A 17,925-nucleotide genomic window follows, 5' to 3' on the forward strand; every position below is an offset into this window, starting at 1 on the left:
GAAATGTCCAGTTTCGGGCAATCTTCTGTCTTCAACAGTCCTCCATTGGAGTGGCTGATCACCACTGAGTTTTACTGTGTTTGGCCAGCTTAATGAAACCTTGATTTCCCAAACTCCCTCTCTGTATGTTTCTTCTCTCATCTCTATGCCCAAAGTCTCTGTGCCTCAGCCAGTGCCAGGAGCTGCCATTTGGTTTTGTTTGTAGAGTGCTCAGAGCCAACTGAACCAACAAGCTGACTGATTAAAATGAAAACGGGCCCTCACTCTTGGCCCTCTATTTCTGTCTCTTGTTTTCTCTCTGCTCGACTGAGGCGGCCGTGCTACATACATTCTCCTCTCATGAATAACAGTGATAAACCTCAATATCTACAGCTCTGCCACTTGAAATAAGAAACTCAATAAAATATAAGAATTGTGTGGTTGTCAGAGTGTGGAGGCTTCTGTATTTGGGGATTTGAGCTCCAGCACTTCAGCCAAGATTTAACAGAGAAGTAGGCATAAGTGCAGACTCAAACATGCAGAAATCCCTTCATCATCATGTGTAGACTTGATTATGTAATTGCAGTTTACTAAAGTTAAGTATGTAATAGCATGTGATTAAAGATGTGCAAATTGGTTCAAAGAAGCAGCTGCGAAGGGGCTCCATACATAACAGGGATGTTATGTCAATGATATTTGAATTGAATTTGAATTTTAGGGCTATTAATTGAAACATGTGAATCACAAGAGACGAATATATGGATGCAACTATCTCCAGTTAGTTTCTCACTGACAAAACAAAGAAATAAAACTTTTAAGTAAACAGTTAGAATAATACAGATATGTGTTTTCTGAAACATTTTCTTTATTATCTCCACCAGTGGTAAGCTAATCTGGCATACTACTGGACCCATCAGCCTAATATTTTGTATGCACATTTGTGACTACATGACCAAGGTTATCGCATAGTTGCAGTTATTCACAGCTGTTAAAAAAGCTTTTTTATTGACTGACTGACTGCAGACTCCTCACTCATCTTAACCAGCCAGTTGTGGCTGCAAGTTTTCCAGAAATCAGCTTGGCTAAAAACAACAAGCCTCACATAGGCTTTTGCGGGTCACATTTTCGCCTTCATCCTGGCTCAAAAACAGACATCCATAGAAAAGTTTGGTCTCAATTTAAGCAGGAGCGCCTGCAGATAAATTCCATACCTGATACTAAAGATAGGAACAATATGAGATGAATTAGTCCCCATTTTTGTAATCTTCATTGCCATCTTAACTGTAAGGGAGGGATTTTCCACCAGGCACAGCTGTGCCATGTTCCAGCTGTGACTCTGGTTTGTTCTTTTCTTTGTACAGCGTCATACCACATCAGGAATGTTTCAGAAGTGGAGCATTTTGCCTGCCCGACTATGTAGACTGACTTGCAGATTTTGTTTGATTTGGTCATTTTTCCTTGATATTTGTGCTTCAACCATAAGTAAGTAGGCCACATAGTTATTTTAAATTGTTGTTTGCTTTGTTGTGCTGTAGCCTACAGGCAAAGTCAATACCGTTAAAAGTCTGTTTGTAAATGACATGGATCAAAGATTTGGGGCTGCGTTTTAGTTGTTAAAAGTTGTTAAATCCCTTTGGGCACCTGTGAAATGTGCTGTGGGGCCTCTTGTCTAGAGTGGCCGTAATCAGCTCTGGTGGTCTGTCTTGCAGCTGGAACCAGAATCTGCACTCTACTGAGTGCACTTTTCTAGTTTTGTTGTGAAATGGGTTTAAATTATGCCTCATTGTTCATAGGAGGAAAACAGGCAGCCTCTACAGACACAGATCAGTGGGACCATGTATATCAGATTTTCAGTTGTCCTTGCCACATCAGAAGGACAAGAATAGGTTGAAAACTGACAAAGTAGCTCCTTAAGTCACATCCAGAAAAACTTCCACCTCAACTCAGAGGCTGACTTATTACATTAGTGATTCGTAAAGATCCAGGGTCTGTAAAAGGATGAGTAATTTTATTATTTTCTTTTGGATTGCACCTGACTTTTGTGTGTCTAAACTTCACTTTGATGCCTGGACAAACACAACAGCCACATGGCATCAGCTGCTGAGGCTTTTATAATGACATTTGGCTAAGTCTATTGGACTCAGTAAAAGGACTGCAGTTGGCCCGAGTCTGTATGACAATACAGAGCTCTTGATGAGTGATGTCAGTCTTTATCCACACCTGAGAACATGCACGCATGAGTCACTTTTAGCACAATGGCTGCAAAACAAAAGCTAGTGTTTACATGTCGTCACTGATTAGATGTTCGTACATCAGTGATTTAGGCTCACATGACTGGGTCTAAATCATCAACCATAGGAGCATGGAACAGGATGGAAGGAGAGTTTAGAGGACGAGTGATGGAAAACCAAAAGTTCAATCTACGTAATCTATAAAAATATCTTATTATCCAATCTAATATCTTTTCCTATTTTTACACAAGCACCTCTCTCTAACAGGTCTCTATGGGCTTACAGGTACTCAGGTACATGCTCAGACAGTCACAATGAGGCTCTTCAACCCTTCAGGGTGCTGACCTTATAAAAGGACAGCAGCCGCCCACTTTTCTTCAGTGACAGCAGACGATACCATGGATAGCTTCATCAGACCACTCTGCAGAGTTCTGTGGCTCCTGCCACAGTCGACTGCACTGGCTACCGGCTGCTGTATGTGCAATGATGCTGAGCACACCCCTGCTGCTGTCATATAACTTTCTCACTTGCAGAGTTTTGTCTCACTCAAAAATAAACCACAGCTTCACATCACGGGCTATTATCTCTGCCCTTCTATGGTACACTTTTTTTTTTGGCGCCTTGAAAGTTGTTAGATTTGACTTACGTGGCAAATACAAATCAGAAGGTAATCAGGCCAGCTACATAGTTTGTTTTGCCTTGTATGCTCTGCATAACAGAATTATTTTTCTGGTAAGTTGCACATTCTCAGATGAGAGGTTCAATAAATATTTCAATAAAAATGCTGAACAGTATTTATTACATTATTTTGCAGTCATTGATTGAAAATTTTGAGCATCAGACACTCAATTTCCTGCATTCTGGTGATTTTTTATCCACCAATTTGTGCCTTTTCTGCATCAATTTATGGTATAATGAAAAAATTTGGTAGAACAAATGCACATGTTCTAGATATTGAGTGGTCCCTCCTTGCCTTTACTACACCTATTTATGATAATGATTAACATTTTGAAAAGATTTATCCATAACGTGTCTGCATTTTAGTCTGCATTACAAATGCTTTTAATATACCAGTATATTAATTATGCTGGTAAAGATACCTGTCCACTTTTTCATCCTACTTCTAATTCAAGCCCTAAGGAGCACCAACATTGAGCCATTATCTTCATTTGCATGTCAGAGAGGGCTGCCTGTGCTCTTCCTTGAGCACATCTTTCTCCTCTGCATTTTTATTTTGGCTTTGCTTGCGTAGAGCTGTCATTCACCATGATTATCCAGAAAAGCACAAAAAGGCTTTGATTGCATTTTAGTCATGTGTGTACTGAAGGTTTGGACTGTTAACTAGATGTCACAACCAGAGGTAAAAATAAATCTAAGAGAAGAAATCATCATTTGTTCAGGAAACAGACTGGAATTGTTTCTGCTTGTGAGTCTCAGAGTTGTGATCAGGACTATTGTGAACAACTTCCTGTTAGTGTTTTTAGAAATGCCCTTATATTTTCTGAGGGCTCGGTTTCACATTTATAACAGAAATGTTTTGGAATGAAGTCTGTTCATTTCTGTTGAATCACTGTAATCAGTGGACGTGTCTATAATAACCAGTGTTGGGCTCGTTTCTCAAAAAATGTTGGTTATTTCTCATTGCTCTTCTCAAAAGTAATATTATTACTTTACTATTAACTCCCTGCCAACAGCAGTTTGTTACACTGCTTGTTACTTTACCTTTCCTTTACACCTCACAAAATTTGTAATTGTGTCCTGTCTCCTCAAAATTCAGTGTTCGAATGTACGCGTCTGTGTGAATATCAGGGTAATAGCTGGTAAGCACAGCTAAGGCTACATAGCTTGCAAATTATTCTTTACTTACGGGTCTTCTGTTGCCTGTAACCATTACTTTCTCAAGGATCTGTCTAAAAAAGACGGAAAGTCAAAATTTTATTTGGACACAAGCTTCATTTGCTCTTTGTTGATGTTGTTGATGTTGATGTTGTAGCCTGCAGCTGTCCAAGACTCAAATTCAGTTTTGGCATTTTAGCCATCTATCATATATCCATCTTCCCTGGCAGCAGAGGGCTCATTTTTGGTGGGGTGTATTTCCTGGTGCTTCAGATTGTTGTGTTCTTGTAGTAGTTTCAGGCTTGAGGTTGGAGAATATGTTTTTTTTTTTGCAGTGAAAAAAGTCTTACCACCATTACCTGTTGTCATTTCTCCTTCAGAGACAAACAACTTAAAGGGAATATTTGCAGCCACGGAAGGTAAGTAAGCTTTTCCTTCTACCAAACTTGCTTCCTGCTTTGCGACATGCATGTGCAAGAATAACAAAAATGATGTGGAATGTAAAAATATTTTATTTCAAATCAGTAGGAGGGTGTTAACAAAAGTAAGGTTGTAACGAGTTACTTGGTTTTGGGGTAGCTGTAATATTGTTACTGAAATTGTATTAGTTGTTCCTTACACTACTTGTCCAACACTTATAAATTCAGTTTGTGTTGGGTTCAGCTTTCGTGTTTGAAATTGTGCCGCCGACCAAACCAAGTAGGGACTAGAGCTGATTGAGGCAACAAAATTGAAGAAAACTATCATAGTAAAGGCATCTCATGCAGGAATTGTCCATTGCTGTTTGTAAACGCAACATTTAAACTTGACCTGCTCATTCCTACACTACTTGTACATACACTGCAAGACACCACTGCAGGAGCTTGACTTTGTAATGGAACAAATGATACTTTAGCAAGCTGTCTAAGCTTACTGCCAGCACTTGTCCAGTACAAAACAGGCCAACTCCACTTAGATCCTTCCATTCTCTCCTTCAGTGTTCACCTACAAAAGAGAAAGCCAACCCTAGATTCCTGTTTTGGAATGAGTTTTGTCCACCTGGCCATTCGCCTACCTGTATTTACATTCTTTGGCGCTGTGTCCATGATTTTCATAGCTTCCTATTGGATGCATGTTGTTTATGATCTGGCAAGTGGTTGCTACCTTTTTTTTTTAAAGTCCCGGCCTCACCTGCGCACTGTTATTGGCTGGGGGCTACGCACCACAAAGGCTGACAAACAAAAACATCCCAAACACATGTGGAATAAGAAGAAAATGAGAATATACAGACAGAGGACAGAGTCTCTGCAGATAAATTCATTGCCACACACTTGTAGTGGGTCATAAGTGATGATGAAAGGCATTACTTTTGTATGAGCCTATACATTGTTTTTTAGGAAAATGCAGCATAGCATGCCTTTAACAGTCGCACCATTCAGTATTATACAGTATATCCTTTTCCTGCAGAATAAGAAGCAACACGGGGCGTTGGTGGCTTTGTAGTAGAGCAGGCACCCCATGTACAAGGCTGCTGCCACTGCGGCCCAGGTTCAACTTCAGCCTGTGGCCCTTTGCTGCATGTCACTCCCTCTCTCTCTCCCCATTTCACACTTGTCTGTCCTATCCATTAAAGGCTAAAAATGCCCAAAAAAATAAATTAAAAAAAAGAAAAAAAAAAGAATGAGAAGCAACACCAATACAACTTTACTCTGTCCACAAAGTGTGGTAGCTGCTGCAGGTCCTGAAAGTAGTTTCTACGCCACCAAGCTTCCAGCACCACCTATTTCACAAGGATGTAAAAATAACTACTGCTGTGCCACTTTCTGGTGTGACTGTGCACAAACTCTCAGTTGCTTTTAATATGTCAGGAGTTTCAAGGTACTTTTCTCCACCTTATACATCACATACTGTTCAGACAGACATAAAGGCAAATGATTAGCTCGCAGTATTACGTGATTTACAGGCTGTAAATTAGGCATCTCTGTGGCAGAACTTTTCCTCACCCAGTAGGATTGCGCGCACACTGTGAGTTCCTGCACTCGACATGATCACAGACCTTTGTGTGATATCGCAGGGCACAATGGGTGACATCCTTAGTAATCAGCACCTGCTGCCAGTGACAACAGAGGTATATCGGCAGATGACATGTCATGTGGTCACATACTGTGTCATGATGTGTGGGTTTGATAGGAGAGAGAATAAAGGTGTGAGTCTAGACGCAAGAAGGAGGAGATCTCAGTGGGAGACTGAGGAGCAGTGGCTCACATGCGGTGCTGGTGGTTTGTGTGAATGGCTAATGACGAACAAAGTCATCCACAATTCTCATATGGGATAGGAAGTCATGGGCGTTAGCTAGCACCCTTCCAGATGCACCAAAGCGTGAATGTCTCCTGTTGGCAAACTGTTACAACACCTCCCACTGTTTGAGGCAGATTTGGCTTTCAGTGTGTGTGTGTGTATGTGTGTGTGTGTGTGTGTGTGTGTTTTAGGAAGCTAAATTACATTGCCCACTTTGTCTTGCCATTTAGACAATAAATCTGCACATAGACCAAGTGTATTAATTATAAAAATAATGCTCTGCACTTCGATTTCAGCAGACCGCTCTATACAGCATTGTTTCCCATACTCCTTATCTATTTCCTCTCCCGTGCACAGGGGTTCAATTAAATCCTTCATTATCATTTTCTGCTTACCTCCGGGTTGTCAGATGCAAATTGATCCTCTCTCTTTTCTACACTTTTTAATCAACATCAGCCCGAAGAAAAACAATGCCTCCCACAAGGTAACACTGTTTGTCTTCGATACGTAGAAATCAATCTGTCCTGCATTACTGCAGTGTCCGTTTATGGCGAAGGAGCTGCAGTATCTGATAGCTTCAGAAGGCTTTGACCCTTTGTTATTGTATATCCCGGGGTGGGAATGAAGTAGTTTGCTCTGTTTGAGATCTGAAGGAATACACACACACACACACACACACACACACACACACACACACACTCACACTCACACACACACACATTGTCCTTGAGCATTTAAGAAAGCGTCTTGTTGAGACAAGGAAATTCTTACTCTTCTGCATTTGTTAGAAGTTTTCAACAGAGGCAGGAGGTATTTTCCTTCTGTTTATTCTGTACATTTAAGTTGTACTTTTTTTCCCTGCATTGTTGATGTTTGAAATGTGTTAAGCTTTTTCTCAGTTTCTAAAAGGCTGTATACAGCTGATAGCCAAATAACTAAACCCCTGTAAAGTTTGTAATGCAGTTGAGGAGCCTATAGTTTGTGAACACTTTCATTCTTGACCAGTTGTGTTTGAATAACTTTGTGATGCAAGGAGAAATTATCTTTTAAAAAATAATACTGATCAGTATGCAGTGTTGTGCAAGTTCACACTTCTAAAGAGCTAGCTCAAAGTTCAGTTCACACAGATTTAAATAAACTACTTCACATTCATAGTGCCAGAAAAAATAACAAGTTTATGTTTATGTCTTATGTTTAAAATGAGCTGCTGAGTTATTTTTTTTTCTAAGCAGATTCTTCTCCATCCATCCCCGGCCCCTTATCATTGCCATTGCCCACTTCCCGTACTAATAAAATACTCTATACTTCTATCAGTCCCTCCAGGATCTCGTGTGCTGATTTGGGGATTTTTTTTGTGGCCTGAAATGCCTGATTTTATGGCACCTTTTCATAAAAATTGAGATGAATGTTGCAATTTTTTTTTTTTTTCAAAGAAATTGCAGGGGTAAGTGAATATTGCAAAAAATAGTTATGATGTTGTCACATTCGGTGTTTCCCGCAGAATTAGAATCTATTTGTAATGTTAGGGTGGTTGATGGGCAGCAGGAGCTTATCGCTGAAGATCAACTGTTGCTGCCATTCAACGCAGTGCTAAATGACCATCCCCATGAGAGGCTCTCTGTCTGCTTTCTCTGTCTGGTTAGCACAAGCTAACACAGCACCAAGTGATCTCATCCCTACTAATCATATTTTGACGTTTGGGCCGAAGCCCCGCAGCAGTTGTTAACATCCAACACTGAGTCATTAATCTTAGACAGAAATGGCTCGACTATGTTGTTAAACCTGGTAACAACTGAGTAATGCTTTGTGATGCGCACAGTTAGCCCTGTCTCTATGTGTGTGTGTGTGTGTGTGTGTGTGTGTGTGTGTGAGAGACTCAGTTGCAAGCACAGAGCTGCAGTCCTGCAGCAGTAGTTTCATGATGAACAAAGAAAGAGGAGGGGAAAGGAGGGGCTGAGTGAATCAATATGCTGCGCGCCGCTCTACACTGAAATGAGATTTTTAAACTGTCAAATTTGCTGTAAAGTTGTAGAGATAGGACAAAATTAGAAGGTTGTGCAGAATTCACAGGGACTGGCTAAATTTGCCTTATGAGATTGCAAAATCACGCAGGGACTGTTCTGTATAATCAAAGACAGAGATCACATTTAAAAGTCAAGAAAAACCAATGTGAGTGTATGATTTACCATTTCAACCATGTAGCTTGCAGAAACCAGCAGTTCAAAAACACGTCTTAAATCTCCCGGGTAAGCCAAACTTGTCTACCGCCGACAGCCACGTTTCAAGCTCCTTGATGGTAGTTTGGATTGCTGCTGTATCCCTGAGACTACAGTCAAAGACCTTTCCCAGACTCTTGACCGGTTTCTCGATGATAGATGGGATTGCGATGCCATCCAACAGGAAGCGAAACTTGTCTGTCACCTTTCCCTTCTTCAGCACCATGGCCCTGGATTTAGCTGGCTTGAAGCTCATTCTTGCCCAAGAAATAAGCTTTTCCAGGCCCTGGAGTATCCACCTCCCACCAGGCACCGATGTTGTGGTGACAGTGAGGTCATCCATGAAAGCTCTGATGGGGGGCTGCCGAATGCCAGACTTGGACAGAGGGCCTCTGCATTCCGTTTCTGCTGCCTTGACTACCATGTTCATGGCAAGGGCGATTACTCTGTTGTTTATCCATATCGAATCATGACAATATGTCCACAATACTGGAAGACTTACCTTCTTTGCATTCTTATTAATTTATTGTAATATACTGTACTACATTGCCCATTGCCTCTATATTGGTCCAAAAGACAAGAGCTGTGTTCACTAGAGGTGAGACAGCTTCGCTTTTTGGCTTACTGAGTTCTCTGTAATTCATTATACATGTACATACAGCTTGTATAAATTGTTCACTGACAGATTGAAGCATCACTCCTCTTGTGAGCTAAGACTGGAGACTGGAGCTGCAACCAGAGCTTCTTTTCAGATGCTCAGGCTCGGGTTGGTGATTTGATCATCATGCATCTTAGTCTGTGACATTTGAGAAGTTAATGGTAGAATTCAGTGTTTGAAACCCCAAGGCAAATACAGTGTTCTCTGAGTTATTTGGACTATTAGCTTTTATTAAATCGAGAAAGTGATCTGCTATAGCACAACTGAATTTCTCTTGTTTTTATTAAGAGAAATGCCTCTGTAGGAATCAGTGGACCCACACACACACACACACACAAAGACAGTGAGTCACTGTCCACTAGTATACAATAAGAACTTGGCATAATAGAAAGGGCAGCAGGTGAAACATAGCAGGGGAAATGCCAATTTCAGATGTAGTCAGACGGAGTGAAGGTGGGCACAGATTATCTGGTAGTTGAAGTTTACATTGTTATAACATATCACACTTTAACTCTGAATCCTGAACAAGCCATGAACCCCCAAATGAAGCCCATTTAAATTCAGTTGTAGCTGGGCAATGTGCAATCTGTCTTTACGGCGTCTCTCCAGCACAACAAGTCCTCCAAATTAAATGACAAAAGATGTCAGTGTCCATGTCCCAGAGCGACACACAAGTATTTTCCTATCTGACAGCCTTATGCGCAGAACAATACCATTTGTCTCTGCCTTCCAAAACCGTTACAAATCACTGTTGAAAAATAAACCGGTTTTATAATGTGACAAGGCAATGGGTAAGGTTTTAGCTTGAAGAAAGGTTTTTCAATTTTAGGAAAAGGTAGCAGTTTGGGTTAAGATAAGTTCCACAACCCCTAACCAAATGTTTTTTGTGTCAAACCTACATATTAACCACAGCGTTGTCATAACATAAAATAGAAAATTAAAATGTTAAGTTTCAGCATATCAGCTATGTATGAAATGTACAAATGTAAGATATCCGTGGTTTGCAGAAATGTTCAGTGCCAACATTTATTCATATATACATATGAATATATATATTCATTCATATTAACATATTTGTTAAGGTTAGGCTAATATCATAGCAGACTATGTCAAACCTTTCTCACATTTTGCTCCCATCGTAATTACTACCACAGTATTATTGTATTTCATATTAACGTAGCAATATCCATGTAATATTTGCCATATTAACTGAGGTTGGTACATGTTTAAGGTCTAATGTGTCTTGGTATGCAGCGATAAGGGTTGTAGGTTGCAACCAGCTGAAACTTCTCCTATGTGCCAAGCATGTAAGAGAGCTACAGTAGTCAGCACACAAAAGGGTCTTATCTAGGGCCAGTGTTTAGTTTGACCATTCTGTGCAGTTTTAGAAACAACATGGTGATCTTCGCAGAAGAGGAACCACTCCGTTCATCACTATAAAAATCTCATTCTAAGGTAACAAAAAATCAGCAGTTCAGATTTTCAAGTGATTATAAACTAATGAAAGCATAGTTGTGAATATTAATAAACAATTTCTGCCAATGGATGCCCCTAAATCCTACACACTGGACCTTTAATACACAGTAGTTTAGCATGTGTTTTGTCAGTTCAATTTGAGGTCCTGATGTAACACCTCAGCAGGAGAATCAAAGTGTGTCTCGTCATCTGCTGTGAGCATTTTTAACCCTGAGAGACTGTGCAGTGCATTTCCAACACTGGTTTGGCTGTTAAAGTTTTTACACTATAACCCCTGCCTTCGTTGAGTTTAGTCAAATATTTTAGTGCTGTGTTAACACTGCAGTGTGTGCAGCCCGAACATGCACCATTCAACAGCAGCGCTGCTAATTCAAGTGAATAATTCTGCCATGTCTGGCTCTGAAAATGATCCTCAGAGCGTAAGCAATCATGCTCTATACGAGATGTGGTCTCAGTTGTTTGACCATTATCGTGACGCATGTAGTAAGAGATGCAGCTGTCAAGAGGCCAAATGGAGACGCTAAGTTCAGTACTAGGTCAACCCTGAAACAATTCATGGTAAAGTGACAGTGCTGTCGTCAAAGCTACATTTCAGAGACGCATTAGGGAGAATCATTAGGGAGTCACGGTGAATGTCATATTAAGAACCCTTGTATTTAACACATTGCGATGTTGATGATGTTGTTATTTGTTCTTGTAGATCCACAGTGTCACCTTGGGTATCTATTTTTGGAAGACAATAAAATACACTGACTAGAGCTGCCAGTTAAATCATGTATAAGTTCAAATTTATGAAATAAGACAGTCAGTCATTTTCCCTCTCTGGTGAATGATTTTTGTCCAAGAAAAAAATGTTTCTCCTTTTTGAATCGCAGACTGTGGAGCCCAGAAACTAACACGTCCACATATTGTAGAGTGTTAATGAATACCCAGCCGTCCCATGTGTTTGCAGTTTGAATTATAGGAAATGGGGCCAGCTCTCTTTTCAGTGGAGCTGTACTTTGGTTTTGATTGTTGAATAGGCAAACATAAATTGAAACTGTCTATGATGGTCATTGTTGAACTATTCGCAGAGCTATGAGAGCGTTGAGGTAATGAATGGTAACACGGTCTGCTCTTGATTACACATCACATTTCAGACACAATGGGCATTAAAGCAACCGACTTTTTTGCAGATTGTGTTTTTATTCCTTATGCACAGCAGCTTTTACTAAAAGTGGTATGAAAATGAAATTCTACTGAAGCCCACTACAATATGTGCTTATTATGCACAAAACTTCAATTACAGCGATATGTTACATTGCTGTATAGATACAAATTTATTCATTTGAGCCACCAGGCCTGTGAACACACTGACTTTTATTTACACATTTCTGTTTTACGCTCAACATATGTTGCCACTATCACAATGAAACAAGGGGCTTGAAGATAACCAGAAAGCAATCAACATTTGGCGGCAGTTGTCAACCAGCGAATGATTTATGTCCGATCGCAGCTCCTGGTTTGCCTCTCCTCCTGCCAGTCAGCGGCTGGCGTGTTGTTGTGAAGCAGAGGTGCTGCTCGCGGTTTGATTGGAGTGGCGTGGAGCTGCAGCACATGAAAAAAGAGCCAGTGTCACCTTGTCACTCTCGGGCACCCTGCCAAACTGCTGGCAGGGGGTTGAGGTGGGCATGTTGCCGAGGAGGGGTGTGTGTTGAGCACTGTGGTGATGAATCATTGTGCCACTCTGCTCTCTCCCCTTACCCCTCCTCTCCCTCAGTCTGTCCCACACCCACCCTCCACCTCACCCCATCACTAACACTGTAATTATCCGCCTGTGGAGGGTGGGACATCTGCAATAACACTAGGGTTTGATCATTTGTGTGTGTGTGCGCACGCGCGCGCGCGTGCGTGTGTGTGTTGAAGACGAGGGTGACTAACTGTGTAAAGGAGAACAGTGTTGGAGAGGGTAATTTAGGGTTGAATTGGTAATCCTGTTGTTTTGTGTGAGCTAGCAGCTCCATCATGTTTATTGAGTCATTTTCACAGTGAATTCAGTGATTCTCAATCCCTGCTTGTCAGGAAGTTGGCAGCAGGTGGACTATTCTTGCATTTCCTCACGACGTTCGGTCAGAGGACCTGTGCAGTTCATCTCAAGCTCTCCCCGACCCAGAGCTCTGGCCATTCAAGGCCCACTTCCAGGCTGCGACTCAGGTCTGCACTTACTCGAGATCCTGCAGCTGATCGGGCTGGGGTTTATGTGTGGCACATCCGATCAGAGACTGAGGGTTGAGTGTGAAGTCACCCAAGATCAAGGTCTGCGCTGAAATAGATGATCCCATGGCAGCAGGGCTGTCACAACAGCCAAAGCTCTATGGTGGAGAGGAGAGGTGGGTGGAGGTGACCCTGAGGGACTCGGGGTGTTGGCGACACACGTGCTCAGTGGCAGCGATGGCTGCTGGCGATCTGGAGTGATAGTGATGGTTTCTGATGCTCGATCATCCGGCAGCTCTGGACTTAGACTCACTGGTTCACCGATGGAGTGAAATAGGCGCTGCTTTTTCAAACAACACTATGATATAGGTAGTTTAACTGTGGACAATAAGAAAATGCATATTAATTACTTAATGAGTGGATTATAAGACATACACACAAATGTATTTAATTAAAGATCTTGCAGGTTTTCAGTTTTTTATATTTTCTGCTAGATGTTGGAGACAGCTTTATTGCTTAGGAGGTTTGCACATACAAGGAATTTTTTCTTGGTGTTTTGTTGCATAGCAATAAATACAGTGCAAAACTCAAGAGACAAGTTAAAAAAAAACTGAAAAATGTACAATAGAAATATATAAAAAACAAAGAAAGAAAATATGTGAAAATATCTGGTTGTAGAGTCGAGGAGCTGTACAGTTTTGTGCAGCCCTGCAAAATGTGCAAAAGTTCACAGTATGAAGACTGTAATACAAGACGTGTGGGGAGATGGTAGTGTTAATTGATGTGTGCAGCATCACATTCTTACATTACAGATTAGCCACAGACAGGGTGCGAACTACAGGGAAGCCAGGGGGAGACTGGCTCCTCTTAAAGGGGAACTGCACCCTTTTTCGAAATCAGAAGATGTTATATATATGTTATAGGGTCATGGGTATATTTTCTATTTCAGAACTGGACACAATACAATAGAATCATTTGGGCATAAAAAAGAAAAAAAATATTCTACACAAAATCAGGCTCTCATTTACTGTCTGTGGGGCAGTTTAAAACTTTATACTCTTTGACATCACACATTTGAGACTTACTTCTCTGGTTTCTTCATCATTGACCACGCATAAAATTGGATTAAATTTATTAATGTATGTGTGGTTTAGATGTTGTTATTGACTCATTATTATATATACTGACGTAAAGCAAGTAGGCCTACATGGTTGCAGCTATCAATGTTTTATGCAGCAAGAATCACATTCAGTCCACTTTTTGAGGCGCGCTTTACTCCACCACAGCCATAAAAAGTTAGCTCCACCAAAAGCCATGTTATAGTTTGCAATCTGGCTACAGATAAACAGGAAGGATTTGACTTTGCTTTAGCGCCAACATTAGTTAGTTAGTTAATAAGTCAGAACAAACAGAGAATAAAACAAGTTTGATAACACTAACTGCAGTAATTACCATTTACTAAGAAAAAAAATCACAAACATTAATTGGTTCCAGCTTCTAAAGGCTGGTAAAGTAAAAAGGATTTTATTGCTTTTCTCTGTTTTATATATAATTATAAACTAAATATTTTGGGGTTTTGGACTGTTGGTTCAGACAAATCAAGTAATCAGTAACATCACTTTGGGCACTGGGAAGTCTTTGATGGGCATTTTTCCCTTTTGTAAAAAATAATAAGTTAAATTGATAAATCAATAAAAACAATAATAAAGATCAGTACTAAAGATCAGTTGATAATAATAAAAAAATGTAGCCATAATGCTGTCCTTATTAATATGCAATCTGAATTCAAACAAAAATTTCAAACACTTTCAATAGTACAACTGTAAGTCTGGGAGAACAAGCCAGAACAGTCAGTTTGACGTTTCATTGATATGAAATGCTGTTTCAAATCCGAGGCTCATCGTCTGCTTTATTTCTCTGTTGCTATAATAAACATCAAACCATAAACTCTACATGGTCTGTATTCCTATCTTGCTATAGGTTGTATGTGGGAAACAATATGTGGGACTGAAACTTTCAAGGCGCTTTTCTTCTCGTGGTCGAGCCTCAGCAAGGTCACTGAAGTGCAGTGCTAATTATCACCTGAGGGCGCTTGCTCTTCTCCGGAGACTGGGAAACCCACACCCACCCACCCACCCAGCCAGCCTGTGCATTTCGGACCTGGGGCGAGTGGCGTGCGTCTTGGCATGTATGTGTTTGCTTACATTACATTTGTTCATGAGGAATGCGTGTTCATCAGTGTGTGTGTTTTTTGTGTGAATGATCCCTCGTGGATTGTCATGGTGCTGAGGTCTAGTTAAGCACTCCTTAAGACTGCTGCGCTATCTGTCTTGTCTCGGTGGATTCCCCCCCGATTTCTGTGAAATGAGACAATGTGAGAGACCAGCCGACATCTCATTTGAAGACTAATTAGGTTATTCGGAGGGCTGGCGAGGGCATGCTTTGCGTTAATGGTTTAATATGTGCTCTTTGAGATGATGAATATTGAGTCACATTTCTGCTGCATGGGTGAGTGAAAATACATAGTGTTATTATGTGTGTAGGGTAAATGTTCCATTCAGGTCCTGGTGGAGGCAATCTGCATATCTCAGCTTTTAAAATACTCACAATATAATGGGTGGGATAGGTTGTATATTACACTGCACGATGTTTGCTGACACACAGTTGATTTCTCAGAGATGAAAAAAAAAAAAAGACGACCGTGAAATGCGTTTAGACAGCAGAGGCAGAAACATCTGTGAAGTCAGGAGTGTGAAGATAAGATAAAAAAAAAAAAAAAACCTGTCTTTTTGTCTCTCCCTTCTAACTCTCCCTCATGTACACATGACAAGGTTAAGAGAAGGTTGTACATTTAAAGGAGCTGTAATGTGATGGCTGACTTGAGTTTGCGACACACTGGGTTACGTTTTTTTCCACTTGAAGTGTGTGGCAATAAATGAGCAGCCACATGAGGGGAGATGACACATCATGCCATACATGTTATCCCCACTCAGCTTGCCCCCTTACAGCTGACTTTCTCATCTCTAGAAGAGCAGCCCAAGAGGGGGCTTGACTCGTGTGTCAACATACAGAAAAAGCTAGAGAGAGCTTGAAACAAAGGCTACATTCACAATACAAGCAAATGCGGCCCAAATCCAATTTTTTTGCTCTGATCTGACACAGATCTGATTTTTTTCAAAGTAGTGTGGATGCAGAAATCATTTTTTTTTTGTTTTTTAATCAGATCTGGGCCACTTTCATTTGTGGTCCTAAATCCAATACATATAAAGTCACTGGCCATACCACCGCTGCGAGAACAGTCATATCGTATTTCGTGTGTGTTTCACTGTATACTTTTTCCACATCATACTAAACTGAGCAGGCACGGATCACTCACCATACATTGTCGGCGTGGCCTGTTGCAACGACAGAAGTCTGCTGTAGCCATACCGTTGCCCCAGTCACCAGCCAGTAGAGCCCGACAGCCAGATGCTTTCTGACGGGGACAGCTTGCCTACATTTTGAGTCCTGCTGTGAAGATGTTGATTGTGATGAGAGCCGCTGACAGAGATATTGAAATGTAGCCCTGAACATCATAAAGTTTTGGAGAAATTGTTTGTCTGTGAAATCCTCCACATTGTGGCCCCACAACTCCTGACTCCTTCCCCAGCTACACCCACTCTCTCTCTGCAGAAGTACCAGCAATTCACCGGCATAGATGTGCTGCGTTATTTGGGAGCAGAGACTCCAATGTTTGGGTAAGATGGTGACACACACAATTGATGGGTAGCTAGCTGAGCAAGTTGGTTATCAAAATCATTCCTATAATGAATCCCTTTTCTCACCTAACGTTATTTTACCGAGATTGTGTTATTAACTGCACTAGCCAGCTAGTGTTAACTTTACATCTAGCTAGGTTATCCCATTAACGTTACTTTACTACGGTGCTTTTCTCTTCCAACATTCCATGTGTGGCAGGGTGAGCACTGCTACACCTCTGCCCTTAATTGGCATCAGCTGGGCCTAATTTCCAGTTGTCGGAGCCTAATTGCGCAGTGGTGGCACCTGCATTATTTGGTCTTCCCCTCATGGGCGCACTCACTTCTACCTGGCGTTTACCTGGCGAGGGCTGTGTGTGGCGTGCTCCGGTTGGCGTGCTTTGTGTGTGTCGTGCTCCGGTTTCTGTACCCAAACTTGGGACTCATAAGGTAGGCATGGGTGCTGCAATGTTTGTGTACTGTTAAAGCGTATTATGGTGTCACAGCTGCCGTGACTCTTCGCTTTACAGCGGCGTTGGCCGTTCCTGTTGTGTGCAGCTTCGGAGGGGACTTTGAAAAGCGTGGTGTCTGCTCTTCCTCACTGCGAGACGGTGACTGGGTTTGAGCTGTGCGCTGAGCTTAAGCTCCCTTCGCTCCGGTAAGCTCGCTCTGTTTTTTTATTTCTACTTCTGCTAGTTCTGTTAACTTTATGTTAACATGTTGTCCTGCTCTCTGTCCTGCTGTAGCTGAGGCCACAGCTTGTGGCTTCTTCTCCTCCTCTGTGCACTGTGTGGGGCTGCACGGTGACATGGGCCATGAGCTGGGCATCCTGAAGGACGGCTATCCACAGCCTCCAGCCCCGGTGTGGCCGCTCCGTTTTCCACTGCTGTTCTGCCGGTTTCCCACAGACGGATTAAAGCACACTGTAACGCGGCTGTGCATTCATGCGGCTTTGGACCTCTGTGTTATATTTGGAAGTCCGTCTTCTGTCCCCATATTTACCAGTGTACAAATCTGTGTGACCTTCTGTTGTTAAGAGTAGTCTACAGGTTTGAGTGTATTCCCTGGGGTGCAATTCCACAGGTGGTGTTGTCGGTTCATTTCCCTCTCCTCTCCATTTGGCCACACATGCATAACGTTATATATGCATATACGCTCCCAAATAACGCAGCGCATCTATGCTGGTGAATCCACCATGGTGGATGAATGATTCAGTTGAATTCGACTCCCAAGACGATCCTCACCTAGCTGTCAATTCGATTGAGACTGGCCAATAGGAATGTGGCCCCGCCCATGACATTATTTTCACAGTGAGAGCGAAA

The 17,925-nt window shown here is 41.6% G+C and overlaps 1 long non-coding RNA gene across 2 annotated transcripts in view; it reads left to right on the forward strand.

Moving 5' to 3' along the window:
• LOC144458600 (uncharacterized) overlaps window positions 1–17,925 on the forward strand; it is a 152,478-nt gene that overhangs the window by 79,580 nt on the left and 54,973 nt on the right. For both annotated transcript variants that reach the window (XR_013487991.1, XR_013487992.1), the window contains exon 5: window positions 4,427–4,465. This is a non-coding gene — a long non-coding RNA (uncharacterized LOC144458600). The remainder of the gene's footprint in view (window positions 1–4,426; window positions 4,466–17,925) is intronic.

The sequence above is a fragment of the Epinephelus lanceolatus genome, chromosome 18 (assembly GCF_041903045.1).
Source record: "Epinephelus lanceolatus isolate andai-2023 chromosome 18, ASM4190304v1, whole genome shotgun sequence".
Taxonomy (NCBI): domain Eukaryota; kingdom Metazoa; phylum Chordata; class Actinopteri; order Perciformes; family Serranidae; genus Epinephelus; species Epinephelus lanceolatus.